Raw genomic sequence first — 16,320 nt, 5'->3', positions numbered from 1 at the left:
AGTTATTGAGACGTTCTCTTCAAGGTTTTACCTTTTGCTCACTGTTGCGCCTGGGCGCGGAGCCCGGCGGAAAAGTACTATACTACATCCTGCCGGGGCGGGCACAGCAAGATTTAGCTGATTAGTGGGAGGGAGAGGGTGGGCGACAGACCGACTCCTACTGAAAGCTCGGCCCTCTGGGGGATGAGTCTGGATGGGGAGGGAGGTGGGGGGGGGTTGCGGGGGGGGAAGAGTTCAGCAAGTTGGGGCAGGGGGGGGATGGGAGGGGGCGGCCACGATCGTACGAATTGAAGCACTACCTTTGGTATGAGTCCTGGATACTCACGGAACATCAGAACCATCCCACATCATGGCGGGTACACTAACTGACGCACCCCAGGACGGTAGGGGGGTATCACTCCTCACATGGAATGTCAATGGCCTGGGTTCAAGAATAAAGAGGGGGCTGGTAAATGCGTATATCAAGAGGGTGGCCCCGGACTTTGTCCTTCTACAAGAAACCCACCTACGAGGGGAGAAGTGTACGTTTATAGCGAGAGGGAGATACACAGTTCTGGCACACGCAGGGTACACGACCGATTCGAGGGGGGTAGCTGTGCTGATCAATAAATCACTACCGTTCACCACGACACGCACATGGATAGACCCGCAGGGCACCTATGTTGGGGTCCAGGGATTGTGGAGGAGGCAAACATACACAGTGCTCTCGGTGTACGCCCCACCGAAATTACAGACACGGACACTCACAGCAATTGCTTCCATTCTCCTGGAAACGGCAGACACGATCCAAATAGTAGGTGGAGACTTTAACGACGTGATGTCGGAAGAGCTGGACCGCACGGGGCCAACTCGCAGAGGGGGGGCACCGACAACACTATCGCAACACATGACCGGTCTGGGCTTCACGGACATCTGGCGGTGGCGCCACCCTGAGCAAGAGGCATACTCCTTCTATTCTGGGGCACATAGGGTATTCTCAATATTAGACTATATCTTTATGGCTAGGCATTACCTCGCTGCGGGTGACGAGATTGCATATAAGGCAAGGGGAATCTCGGACCACTCGCCATTATACGCGAAGGTGGGGTCCGATAGGGGTACAAGAGGCTCAGAATGGCGTCTGGCAGCCTGGGACCTCCAAAAGCGGGAGATAGCACAAGGACTTAGGGCTGACATCAAAGTATACGTGGCAGAAAACGAAGGCTCAGTCGACTCCGGCTCAACCTTCTGGGAGGCATTGAAAACGGTTATCAGGGACAGGGCACAGAGTAGGCTGAGGGCGGATCGGAGGAAACAACTTGCGGAGACTACGGAATTAGAAAACACGATACTGCACTTAGAAGGGGAATACCAGACTAGTAAGGAGGAGACCACCCTGAGGAGACTGCTAGACAAACAGCGGGAATACAAGGAGATAGTTTCCGATGAGGCGCGGACACAATCTCTAGCAACTCTCCATCGGTTGTACGATGTAGGGGACAAGTCGGGCAAGCTTCTAGCCTGGTTAAGCAGAAAGGAGAGGGCAGCCAGATGGGTGGAACAGATTCGAAAGTCAGACGGAGGACTGGTACATACGGAAGGGGAGATAGCGGACGCCTTTGCGTCCCACTACGCACGCTTCTACACCGCGCGGGAACTAGGGACGGAGAATGAGGCACTTCAATACATGGGAGGGGTGGATTTACCCGTGCTGACTGCCGACACCAGCCTAACGCTGGAGGCGGAAATCACACTAGACGAGATATCGGATGCCATAAATAAACTTAAAGCAGGGAAAACGCCGGGACCGAACGGATTCCCAGCGGAATTTTTTAAGCGCACGTCGGATCTGTTGGTGCGACATCTCAAAGCCCTGTACGCGGCTTCCTACCGTGAAGGCCGCTTACCACCGGACCTCACAATGGCCACTATAGTCCCGATCCACAAACAAGGAAAGCCCAAGGACGACTGCACCTCCTACCGCCCCATCTCCCTCTTAAACATGGAGGTGAAAATACTAGCCACAGTCCTGGCGACACGCATGAGATCGGTGATCCCGGATCTCATACATGCGGATCAATCCGGGTTCCTACCAGACAGAGCGACTAAGCTGAACCTTAGACGCACACATAACTGGCTCCAAGAAGTTAAGGACAGAGAGGAACCCCACTGGTTCCTATCCTTGGACGCTGAAAAAGCGTTCGACGCAGTACATTGGCCCTTTCTCATGGCAGCGCTACAGCGGTTCGGAGTGGGCCCGAAATTCCTGGGGTGGATACGGTTGCTATACACGGCACCGCAGGCACGCGTCAGAGTGAATGGCCGACTATCTCGAGAGTTTCAGATCTCTAGGGGAACGAGACAGGGATGCCCTCTGTCCCCTCTCCTCTTTACGCTGACGATCGAGGTCCTGGCAGCCAAGGTCAGGCAAAACACAGGCATCAGCGGTTTCTCGTGGGACGACTTGGGAGGAGCATAGGAAAAAATATCTTTATATGCTGACGATGTGCTACTGTATATTACCAAACCCGAGAACTCGATCCCAGAGCTGTTCAGGGAGCTGGAGGACTTTGGAGCGAGGGCGGGCCACACCATCAACTGGAATAAGTCAGTCCTCTACGACCCAAGGGGGGCTCACAACTGGGGGGCCATACCCGAGCAGCTGCTCACCACCATAGACGGCTTTCAGTACCTGGGCATATATGTTACCCTCAATAGAGCACTTTCCTTTCGCAAGAACGTAGACCGGGTAATGACTGACGCTCGTGAGGACATGACCAGATGGAGACTACTGCCGCTCACCCTACTAGGCAGGGCGGCCATGTACAAGATGATTACTCTCCCCAAGTTCCTGTATGCACTCCAGAATGAGTACTACCCACTCCCGGCTACCACACTTTCCATCATACATGCTGACCTCCGCTCATTCCTGTGGCTGGGAAAGCAACCGCGGATTGCACTCCAAACACTCCAACGACACCAATATAGTGGGGGGATCTCGCTACCCAACCTAGAGGCGTATTACTGGGCGGAACACTTGACACCCATCAATGACTGGATACACACCCCGGCAGACCACCCGACCTATGCGCTGGAGAGGTATAAACTGTCTCGCCATAACATACTCTTCTACCTATATGGGGGACAGAGACGGAGGTCGCTTCTACCAGCTACAATGATCACCCTGAGGGCGTGGAAACGAGCCACGAAACGCATGGGCTGGGAGAGACGACTGACACGGCAGACGCCGCTTTGGCACTGCCAATGGCTGACAGAAATAAAGAAACTGAAAGGGTTCCAAAGGTGGGACGACATAGGCATTTCACAAATTGGAGATGTGATAAGCAGGGGTGCCTTGAAATCATTCCCCATGCTACAGACGGAATTTGGATTGCATAGTTCACAAAGGTTTAAACACACTCAGTTGGCGCATGCGTGGAAGGCACAAAATATCACACTAGCAGACATACCGGAATACGCTCCACTAGAAGGTAGACTTCTCCAGGAACAGATGGTCCACCAGGCGGTCTCCCTCACCTATAAGACACTAACAAACCACACGTTGGGCAACTTACTGAAACTGAGAAGGACATGGGAGGCGGAGGTGGGTGTGATGGAAGATATAGATTGGGAGATGGTCCTGATACACCCCCGGGAGGTGGCGATCAAGTCGCGGCTACGGCTCATCCAACTGAACGTGCTCCATAGGACCTACTTCGATAGGGTACGCCTCCTCAAGACAGGGAAAATAATTGACCCCACATGCCTCAGATGTCGGCAACAAAGGGGAGACTTCTACCACACCATATGGTCCTGCGAAAGAATACAAATATATTGGGCACACGTCTTCATCGAATTGGGAGAGGTATTGGGACTCGAACTGGTACAAGACCCGAAACTAGCATTGCTGGGCATGACAAACGAGGTGGACCTGCCGCGCCCGCAACTCACATTCCTAGTATTAGCACTAGTAGTGCCTAAACGGGACATAGCGAAATACTGGGGAGCCACCGAATCACCAGAGATAGAGGAATGGGGAAGGGGTTTAGATCTCTACATGGCAGCGGAGAGGGTGACATACAAGGCGAGAGGTTGCCCCAAGAAGTTTGGGAGGGTGTGGGCCAAGTGGAGACAGTATCGCGGGCTTGAAGCGGGATGGGGAGAGTCGAACGGGCGGGATAACGAGGATGGTGGGTTAGCTAACGACTAAACATGACCATGTGCGGGCATAGCTCGGGGAGTCTAAGCGGTAGCCTTGGGGTTGCAGGAGAGATATGCAATGTATTGTGATGGTGAATACTGTTGAAGGCGGGAGGGTTGAAGGGCGAGATTCTGGACATGATGATCGACGACTACACATTAAAGTGCTGGGAAGGACACGATGTGGCAAGCTCCAAGTTGGGGTCTGTTTTTCTTGGTTTTACGGAACATAGTTGGGAGGGGGAGGGAGGGGATTAAACCATAAAACGTAGGGATCTACCAAGATGTGAAATGCCCGCATGGATGGCTATGCGAATTGCAACTGAGATCGATTGAAGCTATGCCGCCCGGCCTCTGGGATGTGGCTGAAGGGCCGTGTGATAAGGTTTACCCTGTTAATAGCTTTGGAGATTGTATGATAATACTGTTTCCTTTTTAGGGCAGACGATATCCTTGTATTCCCTACAACAAAAATAAAGGTTTTAAAAAAAAAAAAAAGATACCCTTAGGCCAGGTGAAAAGCAGCTGCGTATCATCCGCATAGGCCATTATTTTGGCTCCCAGCTGTTCCGCCAGATAAAGTAGGGGAGTCATATATACATTGAAGAGTAAGGGGCTTAAAGTAGACCCCTGCGGGACCCCTGTCGTCAGTTTCTTCGGCGAGGAGGTGTGAGGAGGCATCCAGACCTGCTGTGTCCTATTACTCAGGAATGATGTTATCCAGTCAAGGGCAGGCCCCGAGATACCAACGGCCTCTAGTCTCGCAAGGAGCAGTGAGTGGGGGCACTGTATCGAAGGCGGCAGAGAGGTCCAATAAAATCAAGACCGCTCTGCCACCCCCGTCCAGGCACTCCCGAACCGCCTCCGAGACCTCGACCAGTGCCGTCTCGGTACTATAGGCGGCTCTGAACCCTGATTGTGCTGGATGTAGTGCTTGGGAGGACTCGATGAAACTATCAAGCTGTCTAAATACCACCTTCTCACACACTTTTGCCAAAGCTGGCAACAATGAGATGGGCCGGTAGCTCGACGGCGCTGTTGGGTCCAGTCCAACCTTTTTAAGAAGTGGTAGCAGTTTCGCTTGCTTCCAGCTGCCCGGGACAGTAGCTGAGGATAGAGAAAGATTAATAATCTGTGTCACCTCCTGGTTAATGGTTTTCGTTATCCCTCCAAGAACCCTAGCAGGACATGGGTCTGAGGGTGACCCCGACTTTAAGGCTGCCAGGACTGCCCGTATGTCAGATTCAGAAGCAGGCGAGAAAGCAACGAACTGGGCCTCCAATTTGTGACTCTCCAGTAGCGGTAAAGCAGGTAGGGTCTGAGAAGTTTTCTGAACAGCTTCGAAGTCCAGTTGGATTTTCTTAATTTTATCAGTAAAAAAGAAGGAAAGTTCTTCACACCATTGGACAGAAGAGGGAAGCAGGGGTTGAGCAGCACATGGCGATAGGAAATTCTGGACTATCGAGAAAATCTCTTTACTATTATTGTCTGCTTTCGCGATTCTCTCCGAATAGTACCTACTTTTAGCTGCCTTAATCGCAGCATAGTAATCCTTTTGAGCAGTACGTAAGTTCTTTTTAGCGGCCGGCAGGTAGGCTTGCCTCCAGACACGCTCCAGTTTCTTACATTCCAGCTTCTGTTCTCGCAAGGCATGAGTAAACCATGGCTGTGAAGGTCTCGACCGAATCCGACGAATGCATCCCGCATTTGTGGAGGCAGCAGAACCGTTCGCAACCCAAAGTTTGAATGCATCAACAGCCGGTGGTATATCCTGTCACTGTCCAGTATGGTATGGCCTGTCATTCTATAGTAATGCATGGTATATATTGTATGGTATAGCATTGTCTGGCTTTGTGTATAGTATAGTATGTTAGGTCATTGTATAATATGGTATGGCTTGTCATCGTATTGTATGGTCTGTCACTGTATGGTATAGCCTGTTGTCTAGTATGGCATACCACTGAATAGTATGGTATGATATGGATTAGCTTGTCATTGTATAGAACAGTATAGTATTGTATGGTATGGCCTGTCGTATGGTATGGTCTTTCATTGCATTTTATATTATAGTATGCCATGGAACAGTACAGTCATGGTATAATCGTCATTCTAAAGTATGGTATGGTATTATGTTATTGTACTGCAAACAATGTTGTTCACATTAGTTGGCATAATGTAAGCAATTCTTTCTTTTTCTTGGGATCACCCTCCATGCATGGAACAATGTATATGTTCCTAGTTAGTATGATTGCTTTCACTTTGTATTTCTTGTCTGCTCATGTGAGTGAATAATAAAAGGCATATAAATGAAATGTATGTTGGTAAATGTTACATAGTCACTGTTGCTTTCATCCAATGTTTAGTCTTTATTTTGAAAGAAGTGACAAACGGAAAACAAGCGCACAGGCATTATAAAATAATATATAGAGGGGAGGTTGAAATATAAACTCACGCTTCTGTCTATTTTATTGAGAGGGTTTATGTGACCTCATGTCTGAAACTTGAAACGAGAAAATGATGTACAGCCTATTTTTAAGCGCATTTTAAGAGAAAAACATGCACACTCAGAATAAAAGGGAATGCTGCACTGGAAAAATCATTGCATTTATTGGTACCCTGATTTTATGAAACATTTTTTATTGTGAAACCACTTGAAACACACACTTAATTCACGCTTCTATCACTGCAATGTAAAAAACAAAGTTAGCTGCATATTTCCCAAAAACATTGTTTACGCACGTGTTTTGCCTTTAAATCACACGCACACAGAATTAAAAGTCATATTGCTCATGCTGATTTGGCGAAGCAATATGCCAAATAACAACAAACATTGGCAAATGATGAGGGAGGTGTGCCTAGATTGAGTTACCACATGAGGAGGAGGAAAGAGGGAGGAACAGGAGAGGAGGGAGCAGCGGCCCGATGTGGCGTAACAGCCAAAGCAGGCGACCGTGAAGCTGGGGAACCATGTTCGAATCTCCGCGTTGGCTCAAGCATCCTGTGATTGTGTGCAAATCACCTAATCTCCCTGTACCTGAAAAAGGAATGTGTCCATCTGTAATGTGACTGGTGATCATATAAAGCGCTCAGATCCCTAGCGCTCTGATCCCTTCGGGTCGAGTTGGTGCTATATAACACTGCAAAGAAATATAATTTTAAATAAGCAGTGTGGTGATCGGTACGAGGGCGTGGCTTGGTGGGGGTGGCACAGGGATATTAAGTGGCGGCAAAGTTGCAAAAAACAACTGTGTTGGCTGAGGGGTCAGCACGAGGAGATTGTGGTGGCAGAAGCTTAATAAACACAGAAGCAAAGAGCATGGTAATTGAAACTGCAGCTGTAAGCCTTTCATGAAGCCAGTGCAGGAAGTAAACAGTCCACTGAGCATCGGTCAGGTGTGGGTTAAGGGCCAGACCAGCCTACCTTCTAGATGGAGAACCAGGTTCGAGTATCGGCTCAGGCATCCTGTGATTGGTGCAAATCATTTAATATCCCCATGCCTGAAAATGTAATGTGTCCATCTGTAATGCTGTTTATGTAAAGCGCTCTGATCATTTCGGGTCCAGTTTACGCTTTATAATTTGGCACAAAAAAAATATATACAAAAGCAGTGTTGTAGGAGCAGTGGGGGGCCGACACGAGGAGATTAAGTGGCGACAAAGGTGTAAGAAGCTGCCAGAGGCCTGTGTGCTGGGAGGGGGAGGGCCATTAAATGAAGTGGGATAAAGCACTCAGATCCCTTCAGGTCGAGTTGGTGCTATATAATACTGCAAAGAAATATAAAAAAAAAATTTGTGTTCAAATCATCTTTATTGAGAAAACAAATAAGGCACCAAAGAAGAATAAGGCATACATACATTGTTACAAAAAATTTATATAATGCAGATAAATAATGAAATACACAATAAATAATGAATAAGTGAAAGAAATATTAATCAAATACAAAATACAAGATAGGATGCACATCAAAGTCCAAGGGTGATGACCATTATACATTTACCTCGGTACGAGTTGGCATGCACACATGATATCTTCTAGAGCCCAGGATTACAGTCGTCGTGGGAATTCAACTATGCAAAGAAATATAATTTTTTAAATAAGCAGTGTGGTGAGCGGTATGAGGGGGTGGCTCTTGTGGCATGCGTTTTTCACTGTGGGTATTTAATTGTGGCATGCGTTTTTCACTGTGGGTATTTCGGGCTGTTTTATAGTTTAATGTAGCTCTGTGGAGTGGTGTAAGAGACTGCAGGCATTTGTGGCGGTGACGGCGCACAGGAAGCAAGACTCGTCAAAGATAAAGATCGAAATGCAGAGGCCCATGAAAGGAAGGGGGCGGAGAGGAGCCTGCTGGCGCACGAAGTGGCTCACAGATGCAGATCAAAAGGCCATAAAAGGAAGGGGGCGGAGAGGAGCTGGCTCCCGCACGAAGTGGCTCACAGATGCATTGTGGCAAATGGAAGCATGTGCACAAAGCGCGTGATTGTGCGCGTAAGCGACACACAATCTGTTGGCAGCACTTCCAAATGCCCCTCTTACTAAATCTCTCGCCATTGAGATCGCTTACGCGATAGGCAAGGCAAGACCTAACAAGAAGAGCTAGTAAATATGGGAATGTGGTGGCAGAAAAACCAAGAGGCACTGGTGATAAAAGAAGCGCGTGAATGGGAAGAGTGGCCATGGGAGGGAAGTAGGAGAGTGGTGGGGGGCGTGGAGCGGCAGACCTTGAAGTGTGATTGGGGACAGACAAATGGTGGTGTGACGTGGCTGGTTCATTGAAGTCTAGTGCGAGGCTGATGGGTTTGCCGTGCACACGCGTCTCACACGAGTGCTCCACATGAACTGGACGCTATCCGCTTGTTCAAGAAGTTTGTTTCCCCTGCTATAGGTTCGAGCTATTAATCCCTGCGGGATATAATAATCGAAACCTAAAGACCTAGCCTTGGTGACAGTTATGGAAACATTTAAAATTCTGCAAAATCTTTCTCGTACCGACACGCATATATTAAAATTGAAGCATGCCCTGGGGAAATGTGTAAAAAGGCTACATAACATGCCAGGCTGTTCCGCAACAGAGAATGGGATACGGTCAGAATTCCAGGCTCGAAAGCCTATTTTCTTTGTCTACCAAACGTTAACTCAAACACTTTGGACAGCTGAAAGAACAATAGATTTGTGACCTGGGTTCCATCGAAGACAGAGAAATAGAGATGTATTGCTGTCCCAGAGATGGCATTGTGATCATGGTTCTGGATAGTACAGTTGAATATCCTCCACCATATCTATTACATGCCCATGCACCCAATAAATTACAAAAGATTCCCGCTATGTTGTGTCGTATGGGGTGTGGGCAGGAGTCTACCTTTCTCTACACTTCAGGGCAGTGCTCCTTAGTCAAAGATCTAGCCCCCATCTGTGAACCACCTATTCGAATTCAGCAGGGAAAACTTCCTAATAAAGGACAGAACAGGGCTACTACACATTTGTGCCCATCAAACCCCACTCAAATATTCCATACTCTTTAGTGATAATGGATTAATCATTTCAAGCCATGCTATTGTAAAGTGAAGGGACAGCCAGCTGTATCCACATTTTGACACTTGTGCGCCCTCAATGCTTGAAGCATGATCGAATAGAAAGTTAATTGGATCTGTTCCCCGAAAATATGCCGGAATCTGGGTGAAAGGAAACAGTTACTCATAATGTAAATTGAACCAAGCTATTCTGGGGGACATTGGGACTGTTGAATTACTGGGGTGCTACTGATGGGTACTCATACTCTACTAAAATATGAAATAATGTACATTGTGTTTGAAAATACACTTAACTGCTCGGTTGCTAGCCAATGGCAAGACTTACAAATAATGTGAAAACAAAATAAACTAAGTTGCTTTTAAAAGTGTGCTGTTGTCACTCAATCATGCTCTGTTGACTGGATTCACACATGATGGTCGATCTGCATTATCAATCCATCACTCGCACTCGGGAGAACCAGGTAACTACCTATTCAAGAGAACCAATGAACTACTTGTGTTGTTATACTTGTCAAAACTGGCTTTATATATACATAAATTCACTTACAGACATGAACTTTGATTGCTAATTATGTTACTGGAGCCCCGTGTGCAGTGTGAGAGTCGCAGTAAAGGGGCATTCTTTTTCTTCCTACATCCATCTCCCAACATGATATAACTGAAAACATCTCCCAAGTCCACCTCACATTTCATGATAGTATTGTTGTGACCACTCAACATATATCTTCTGCATCAGCTAGCTCTGGTGGCATGATGTATTCTGATATTTCATGAACATTTACAGCATGTCTAATCTAAAAGCTTAATTGATTTCTGTCTGCCACGTAGCCCGAATCACCTCTTACCTGCAAATCAAATCGTCTTCATATCTTAAAAATTTTATGTCATCTGTCATTGTTTTCACCATCATCCTACAACACTAAACATACAAGAGCTACTGAATTGCCAACGATGTGCAAAAAGCTAAGATCCCACCTTTTCAAAATCCCACATCTCTCTACCAAATGCCTCTTTTCTTACTTAAAGGAAGAGGCTGCTAAACTGGGGTGTTACCTGCATCAAAGCACTATATAAAATTCATGTAAACATGATGCATTATGGTTAGTGATCTACAAAATTGGGGAAAAACAATGTTGACAATTAAAGTACATTCTTTCTATTTTCAACACAAATCTGTCGAAGTGGGTCTGCTGTCACTGACTGAGCAGTCCTTAGCCCTTTTTAGGTCTCGGACCGATGGCTGGCTTGCCAGCCGGAAGTCGGAGATTTTATGACTTTCAGTAAGGGGGCTTGAACCCGCCTCTCTCCTCGTCTCTCCTCCATTGGCTGGCTTCCTAAACGGAGTCCAGCCATTGGAGGAGAGAGGCGTCCCTCGAAAGAAGCTCTGTCTCCTTCGGATTCGGGGGCGTGTTGGTGCTGTTCTTTCCACTTTTAAGCCCCGCCCCTTTTGGGGACGGCCAAACACGCCCCCGAATCCGAAAATTTTGGTCCCTTGCGGCCGCCATTTTTTTTTTCTCGTCTACCGGTGAGGATCGTCTTGTTTGTCCTGAGCTGCAGCATCAGGGTAGCACTTTATCCAATTCAAAATTCGCCATTTTGTTTCCTGCCTGCCGGCTGTTCTCTCTCCCCTTTCTTTCTCCCAGCCTGCGCAGTTCCCCTCCTCAGCCACCCTTCTCCCCCAGCTCCACTTGTGCTCTCCCCGCGCTGCCTTTCCCCCGTTAGCCGGTCTCTCTTCGCCGAGGCTCCGGCCGCCCTCCCCCGCTCTACCTGTATGTATGTATGTATGTGTCTTGCTGCCCAAACTTAGGCCCTGAAGCCATAATAACGTGGTGAATGCTGCGGGTGTTCTGCCGGCTCTTTCCACGTTTGCATTTTGGAATTGTGACTCAACAATTAAACGTGCGTTTGAGGGAAATTTTCAGTTCCGACTTGAGCTCATAGCGATTGTTGTTAAATGTTGTTGCACAGTTCATGGGTGGTCTGTGCCCATCAGTCTGTCTTGTGCTCGGTGTCGGATGCCAGTGCGACAGCAAGAGCGCTTCAGGCGTTCACACGTACTTTTAAGAGCACAGCGTGGCCCGGCAACTGTGTGCGTGGCTTTAGAGTCGGTGCTCCAACCATTTCTCCTCCCAGGGAATTAAACTGGTTCAAACGATAGATCTGAAGTCCTAAAACTCGAACAAATCGCCTTCTGTGACTAAAAATGTTGCTGTTGGCGCTACAGTCCTGCAAATTTTGAGGTGATAAGTTTGATGAGAATCAGTTTTGGCACCTGCGCAGGTATGTGCTCAGCCTACGGAATCATTTTGGAGAGGGTGAGTAAAAGGGGCGGTGCACTCGGTGAAGGTAGAGACAGGGTGGTTAGACAGTGCGCAGAGCGAGAGAAAGAGGCAGTGCAGTGAATGAGGCAGAGGCTTTACTGGGTAAGTGAAAGGGACATTGTACTAAGTGTGAGAAAGTCAAAGCAGTGAGTGCACACGGTGGGGAAAGAGACTGCGTACCGGGTGAGAGAAAGTGAGGGCGCACTCCCGCACCTGACATTGCCATCTTTCCTTAAGGGCGTCGTGTTCACCGGGACTGGAGTTGGTGAGAGCGCAGTGGCATGCCGTTTCTGCTTTAGATCTCCCTGTAGAAAATTAATATCGCTCGACAATGGGCCTGGTTGCTTTTGTAGTCAGCGTTCCACGCTTTCTTAAATCTCCAGAAAACTGAGCATGAGTTCTTGGAACCTGTATTGCTTCTGAGGCGTGAAATACAGCAATTGGGTTCTATGCCGGTTTCTTTACATTTACGACTGTTGTACGTTGAGAGCTGTGTGGGCTGTGAGAGCTGTGTGGGCTGTGAGAGCTGTGAGAGCTGTGTGGGCTGTGTGGGTTATGAGAGCTGTGTGGGCTGTGAGAGCTGTGTGGGCTGTGAGAGCTGTGTGGGCTGTGAGAGCTGTGTGGGCTGTGAGAGCTGTGTGGGCTGTGAGAGCTGTGTGGGTTGTGAGAGCTGTGTGGGCTGTGAGAGCTGTGTGGGCTGTGAGAGCTGTGAGGGCTGTGTGAGCTGTGTGGGCTTTGAGAGCTGTGTGGGCTGTGAGAGCTGTGTGGGCTGTGAGAGCTGTGTGGGCTGTGAGAGCTGTGAGAGCTGTGTGGGCTGTGAGAGCTGTGAGGGCTGTGTGAGCTGTGAGAGCTGTGTGGGCTGTGAGAGCTGTGTGGGCTGTGAGAGCTGTGTCGGCTGTGAGAGCTGTGTGGGCTGTGAGAGTTGTGAGAGCTGTGTGGGCTGTGAGAGCTGTGTGGCGCTCTGTGTGTGTGTGGCGCTCTGTCTGTGTGTGTGTGGCGCTCTGTGTGTGTGGCACTCTGTGTGTGTGTAGTCTGTGGCGCTCAGTGTGTGTGTGTGTGTGTAGCGCTCTGTCTGTGTGTAGCGCTGAGTGTGTTTGTGTAGCGCGTAGCGCTCTGTGTGTGTAGCTCTGTGTGGATAGCTTTTTTTTGTAGGTGGCTCTATGTGAGGATGACTGTGTAAGAATGGCTCTGTGTAGGTGGCTCTATATGAATGACTGTGTGGGTGGCTCTGTGTGGATGGCTCTGTGTGTGGGTGGCTTTGTGTGTGTGGCTCTGTGTGGGCGTAAATGCAATAGGTCATGCATTCGCGAGCGATTAAGCTATTGGCATTGTAAATGACAATGCCATTTATTTAACGATTAAGCTATTGGCAATGTAAATGACAATGCCATTTATTTATGATTAAAAAAAAAAAAGTCACGAGCAATGCCAATAGCTCTACCTTTAATAATGCCGAGACGATTGCATTGTAAATGCTTGTTTTATTTTGCCATCATTCTGCATATGGAACCCCAATCCTGAACGGGAACCAGCCTTAACAACGCGGGCAGAATCAAGCATGGTGTTTCCCTGCTAGCTCAACCACGAATATGCATGGTTAAGATGCTGGGATGGAGGGGCCCAGGGGCAGGGAGGATCGGGAGAGGATGCAGTGAGGTAAGTGGCCTGGGCTGGGGTTTGGGGGGGTGGGGGGGGTGTCAGGGTCGTATTTAGGGCTACGGGAGTGGGGGGTTGGGATAGTGTTTAGGGCTCAAAAGGGGGGTCAGGTAGTGTTTAAGGCTCAGGGGTCAAAATACCCGGGTAGTATTTAGGGCACAGGGTAGTGTTTAGGGCCTGGGGGTCGGGTAGTGTTTAGGGCTCAGGGTGTTTAGGGCTATTGGGGATCTGGGTAGTGTTTAGGGCTCAGAGGGTGGGGTCAGGGTAGTGTTTAGGGCTAAGGGAGGGATTGGGATAGTGTTTAGGGCTCGGGGGTCAGCCAGTGTTTACGGCTCCGGATATCATGGTAGTGTTTAGGGCTTCGGGTAGTGTTTTGGGCTCGGGTAGTGTTTAGGGCTATGGGGGGTTTGGGGTAGTGTTTAGGGCTTGGGTAGCATTTAGGGCTCAGGGAGTCGGGGTAGGGTTTAAGGCTATTTTAGGTATGATCTTTAACATGCCTCCCTTTACCAGTCATGTCTTTTTCATGAAATTGCATGGTAAAGGAGTGTGTTGTTTAGACGCATTTGTTGTTGGGCCCGCATTGTAGAGGCACACGTGGTTTACCCACGCGTGCCTCTGTCATACAACCATTGTAAACACTACTGTTCTAAAATGATATTCTGCCCTGTAATTTAATCTAATTCACTGACATCAATGAGTTTATTTCTGTAAATTGTTTCCAAATCTGGTGTTAATGCAAAATTCCTTTGTACATATTTAAGAGCGTTGGTGCCCAAAAGTGGGTGTGATGCATTCACGAAGATCAGAAATTACCAATGGCCATATTCACTAGCCAATACTGCTTTTTCAATCACCCACAAAGCAGTTCACAGCTCACAACAGTCCCAAATAATGTCTTATTGTAATGTTCAAGCACAATTGGCCTGGCAATTCGGCTTGACTGGTCCCATGGGTAGCAGGGTCAAGTCTGGTTAGCATATGGCTGGGTGCAAATTGTAATGGCATTGTGAGCAAAACAAAACTATGGATTTAGGCCCAAATCTCTGACTGGGGGTGAGTGTTTGACATTGTCCATCATTACATCCATCAATTGTTCTTTTAGCATGCGTCACCCCAAGTGGGACGGGGATGCCCAGGCGTAGGTCCCATGCCACTGGTTTCCAGCTATCCGGGCTGATGAGGAGTGATACCCCAAAACCAGTCCTAGGCTGCTTGTTTCCAGTCCACAGAGGACCTCATCTGGCAATTCGGGTTGGACTGTTCCCATGAAGAGCAGGGTCAAGACTGATTTGCATATGGCTAGGTCTAAACTGTAATGGTGTGGTGAGCAAACAAAATTATGGATTGAGCTCCAGATCTCTGAATGGGGGTGAGTGTTTGACCTTGTTAAGCATACCATCCATCAATTGTTCTTTTTGCATTTGTCAAGCGATGTAGGACTGGTATGCCCAGATATGGGTTCTGTGATCGCCATGCCACTGGATTCAAGCGATCCTGGATGATCAGGGGATATTACCGAAACCAGTCCAAGGATTCTTATTTCCAACCCAGGGAAGACCTGGCCTGATCTCATGGGGAGCAGGGTCGAGACTGATTTGCTTATGACTGGGTTCAAACTAGAATGGCGTGGTGAGAGAAAAAAACACGATGGATGTAGGACCAGATTTCTCACTGGGGGGAGGGGGGGGGGAGGAGAGTGAGTGACACTGTTCAGCCTTCCATCCATCAGTTTCACATTAAACACAACATGGGTCACATGTCATTGGGGCTGAGATATTTTAAAATTCCTGGGATCATTCAGAATTCACAACGCGATGTCCGTTTCATGATCAGATCATGGTAAAGGTTGTGACTCATTTGATGTACAATGGGTTGCTCAGAAAGTCATGCACTCAAAAAGGATGCACAACTCAGACTGCAACTTTACGTTCTAATGATGGAAAAGTTGGTTAACCATATGTTTTACAATCAATTCAACTGCATCTGCCATGATTGCAGCAAGCTCAGTATTCTCACAGAACGTGGACACAGGCTGTGATTCGTTTTTGGTTCTACTGTGGTACAATTCCACCATTCAGGGGATAACTACCCTCCACCCAGCATGTTCTTCATCAGCAGAATTTGGCCCACACTGGACTGCATCTGGCTCTGTGAAATATCTGCCTACTGGACCATGGAATGCAACAGAGATCAGTCTAGATGCTCTGAGACATCAAACCAAGTGATCAGACTCCCAAAAAATATACTACTTTTGAAATTCAAGGATGTCATGAATATCGCATCAGAAAAACTCCCTTACCTAAAAAATATGTGGAATAGATGCCCCATGAAATAATCATCACCACCTGTTTTCTCCATCCTTAAAATTCTTTAAAGAAACCATTACCATCAATGTATAAATTGATGGCCATGTGCAAGATAACATTTTGGAAACAGCAGAAAATACACTGTCTTGGATAGTGTCGTCTGATGCTGTATTGTTGTTCCAGTGTGGCTGTGCTACAAATCAGTTGTTCAGTGACTAAACTGAAAGTCCTGTCTCCGGCACACCAAAGAATAGGTCATTGAAGCCCTCGCCAAGACAAGTGGGACAGCTCAGTTTGACATTAAATGAATTCCTCCCACACACATAATC

The 16,320-nt window shown here is 48.0% G+C and overlaps 1 protein-coding gene across 2 annotated transcripts in view; it reads left to right on the top strand.

The window, feature by feature from the left end:
• Window positions 1-16,320, top strand: part of LOC144768705 (microfibril-associated glycoprotein 4-like) — a 676,294-nt gene that overhangs the window by 31,026 nt on the left and 628,948 nt on the right. The gene's annotated exons all lie outside the window — the stretch shown is intronic.

This window comes from Lissotriton helveticus, chromosome 7, assembly GCF_964261635.1.
Source record: "Lissotriton helveticus chromosome 7, aLisHel1.1, whole genome shotgun sequence".
NCBI classification, from domain to species: domain Eukaryota; kingdom Metazoa; phylum Chordata; class Amphibia; order Caudata; family Salamandridae; genus Lissotriton; species Lissotriton helveticus.
This window is presented reverse-complemented; position numbering and strand designations above follow the sequence as displayed.